Below are 3,901 nucleotides of genomic sequence, written 5' to 3' on the forward strand. Positions count from 1 at the left end.
TGTATAATCTTGCTAAGAAGACATTTAAAGTTACGCACCAATATGAGAAAACATAAAATGGTATGGACAATAAAGTATTAGAAAAAGTTAGAAGGGGAGGAATAACAGAATTTTAGAATTAGAAGGGACCTATATAATGCACAGCATGATGGCTATAGTTAACAATATTGTATTTTATATTTGAAAGTTGCTAAGAGAGATCGTAAAAGTTCTCATCACAAGAAAAAAATCTGTAACTGTGTGAGGTGATGTACATTAAGAAACTTATTGTGGTAACATTTCCCAATATGTACATATATCAAATCATTATGTTGTACACCTTCAACTAATATAATGTTATATGTCAATTACATCCCAATAACGCTGGGGGAAAAAATAAAGACAAAAAAAAGGAACCGAGTTAAACTCACTCATCTTAGAAATGAGACAGGACAGAAAGGGAAGAAATATTAAGTACCCATTATAAACCAGACACTGTGAGACACATTTTACAACTCTTAATTTAACCCCTCAACAAAACTCTGTAAAATAGAACTTATCAAAGAAACTAAGCTTTCTGTGGTATTTAAACCTAGAGCTGCTAGGACTTTTTATATTATTTTACCAATATTCCAGCAATTGTTGTAAGAGAGTTCCAGGCACTGAAGCAGGTGCCTCTATGAAGAGAAAAGTAATTTCTCTGTCCCGTGACTGGGTTATTTTATAAAGTGAAGTTATTTCTTTAGGCAGCAGCAACAAAAAAGTTTACTTTTGGAAAATTTTTTCTTTTACTTAACAAAGTTTGTGGTTGTCGAGCACAAGTATTACAGACACTAGGGTTAAGCAGCTACATTTCTGAGGAGCCCTTTCTGAGCCACTATCCCCAGTCTCACTCCAACTCCTTCCAAAAGGTCTAGTCCAAGCACCTGCTTGACCAAATGAAGCGTTCAATAGATTTTCACTCTTGGGAAACCAAAGGCCAAAGGCCTTAAGCACACAGAACTAACAATGCCAGAAGAAGGATCCAAACCCAGATCTAATTCCAGAGGCAATGTTTTTTCTTCTGTTCTTTTCTACCACCCTTGTGACAGACTTGCCCAGGGTCAGTCAGCAAATGGCAGGGCCTTCTAAATTCAGAACACTCTCTAATATACTATGAAAGAAAGATGTAGACACCAAAGGCGGCTTTTGGTCCCTTGACAAAAATAATTTAAGCCATTTATCATGCACAGGCTTCCCTTGACTTTCCAGGTGGAATGGGAGAACACGAGAAACACCCCTGAATGTGTCATGGAAGAAAAACCATCACTATTTGAAAACTGTAGTGCGCATACATAGGCCCAATGTCCTTCACAACCACTGAAAGCATCAATTCCTATGCCACATGACATCCAGAGGAACAGAGCTGGCTCTTCTGAGCTTCTCTCACAGAACGTTGCAATAGGTCTGGGAGCAAAAGCACGCAAAAAAACACCATATACATATAATTTTTAACTTGCACAATTCATTCTCTTCAGAATTTTATTTCCTCATTTTTAAAAATAATTTTTATTATAATATAAAATATGTACAAAAATAAGACAATAGTATAATGAACCCCCATATACTCATCACCCAGCCGCAACAACTATTGGCCCATGGCTAATCTTGCCCCATCGGGCCTTTACCAAATTATTTTGAAGGAAATCCCATGCATCACATCACTTCATCTGTAAATAACAAGAATTTCTTATCATAAAATATCCAGTTCAGATTTCCAATTATTTTATAAATGTTAATTTTTTTTAAGATTAAAAGATCAGTATCCAAATAAGGTTCATACATTGCAATTGGCTGATATGTCCTATGAGTATTTTAATCTACAGATTCCCCATTTTTTTCTTGCAATTTATTTGTTAAAGCAATATCATAAATTGTATATGGATACATATATATTATTAAATTATAAAAACATGCATGGGAATAAGAAACACCAAATTCAGCATAGGCTACCTCTGTTGGAGGAGGAAAAGAGGAATGGCAAGGGAGCATGGTAGCTTCAATTCTATCTGTAATGTTTTATTTCTCAAAAAAAAAAAAAAGGTAACAAGAAAAGACCTAAAACAAATATGGCAACATAAGATAAAGCTGGATGGTGAGTATAATGGTATTCATTATTATGTTGCTTAATTTTTATATGCTTGAGACATTTAATAATAAAAACATCTTAAAACTAAGAAGTCAGTGGGGAAAGACACAATGATTACACTCTGAAGTTTCAAATGTCCTCCCTTGTAAAACAGGGGCCATGATGGTATCTGCCTCATGGAGTTGTTCCAAGAATTAAATGAGATCATGAACATAAAGCACTTAGCATACTACGGGGACAGTAAGAGCTAAATTAGTGGCTACTGTTATTATTCCATCCCATAATCATCACCACCCTGACCCCTGAAAAGTCTTAAGAGAAGCGTTAAGAAACAAGAATGCTAAACTGGTAGGGAATTTCCCCTAGTCCTTGCTTGTTAAGAAATTATCCTGTATGCTCTAATCTCTTCTAGCTTAACCCAGCATTCAACCACATTGTCACAAAATTAAACACCAGGCTGTATGACAAATTTGGCAAATTAATGGTCACTGAAGTGTATAGAGGCATTGGACTTAAAACTCAGAGACCTCAGCAATTCACCTGAAGTCTCTGAACCTCAATACACATGTGAGTACTCTTCTGAAAAATGGGGGATAATTATTCACTGTTAACTTCAAACATTACTGTGAGGCCCAAATGAGGGGATGTTTATGAAAACACGATAAACCTAAAAGCCCTATACTAATGAAAGTTGATATTTAATGAATCTGCGGGAGAGGGGGATGGATTCAGATACATTTCAAGTTCTAAAGCAGTTCCGCATGGCAGCCTTAGCACTTCTGTCTGCCATTGGACCATCACCCGCCTTTCCTGGCACTCGCTTGGTAACCTCCACCTAAAATATGAGCATCTCTTTATTTTTCAAGGGAAGAATATTTTTCCCATCTCCCAAGTCTCTCTCTTAATTCCTCTGCTCCCCATCCCTTCTGTGACCCTATTCTGTCCTTCCACATCTCTCTCATCTGTCCACCCCCTTCTTCACACTTCAGTTTACCACCCCCTCGCTGTTCTCTAACCTCCTGGTTGCAACCTCAGAAACTGGTTCCCTTTCTATTTTTATCATACCTAAGAAAACCTATTGCCTTAGAGCACAAAGCTTATACCGAGGCCGCTAAAATTGCAACACCAGACACAATCCCACATCCTTCTTTTAAGGCTCTAAAACCAAGACCCTTACCAAGGTGGATCTGACAGGTACAGCCAAGGAACAGGACTTCCTCACTGGCCTTTGATTTCCAACCTTTCCCATATGCAAGCAACATATGGGAGGCACAGAGCACAAAAGGCACTCAGTGGGCTTTATCATTCCACAAAATGGGCATAATGTTTAAACAAAATCAAAGTGAACTGAAATTATCTGTAAGAATTCCGCAACTCCCTTTGAGGTAAGTGGAACACTGTAGGACAGAAAAACAACCCAGGGCTGGAAATCTCTGCTTTCGGTAACATTTCACAAGATAAGGGTGCCAGGACTCTCCTCCTACATGGGCATAGAGACCAAATAATGTTAAGCTGCAGCAACAGGTTTCTTTTTTAAAAGAAATCATTTAAACCATGTAGACGGGTTTGCTAAAGCTTGGAGCCTCTAACAAGTCCATAAGAAACTGGAGATCAGGTGGGAGCAGGAGGCGGGCAATTCAATCACTTCTCGGGGCCCACCCTGCGGTGCCAAATGCCCTCCCTCCCGCCCAGGAAGGCACGGGTGGCACCTCCAGGCCTTGAGAGCCAGGGGAAAGAGTGGCCCAACACATCCTGGCCTCCCCCTCCCCCCGCTCTCCCGCAGAAATGCAGCAG

At 39.0% G+C, this 3,901-nt stretch overlaps 1 protein-coding gene across 6 annotated transcripts in view; it reads right to left on the minus strand.

The window, feature by feature from the left end:
* The window catches only part of S100PBP (S100P binding protein), a 41,448-nt gene that overhangs the window by 25,422 nt on the left and 12,125 nt on the right, over positions 1-3,901 (minus strand). The gene's annotated exons all lie outside the window — the stretch shown is intronic.

The sequence above is a fragment of the Equus caballus genome, chromosome 2, assembly GCF_041296265.1.
Source record: "Equus caballus isolate H_3958 breed thoroughbred chromosome 2, TB-T2T, whole genome shotgun sequence".
In the NCBI taxonomy this organism is placed as follows: domain Eukaryota; kingdom Metazoa; phylum Chordata; class Mammalia; order Perissodactyla; family Equidae; genus Equus; species Equus caballus.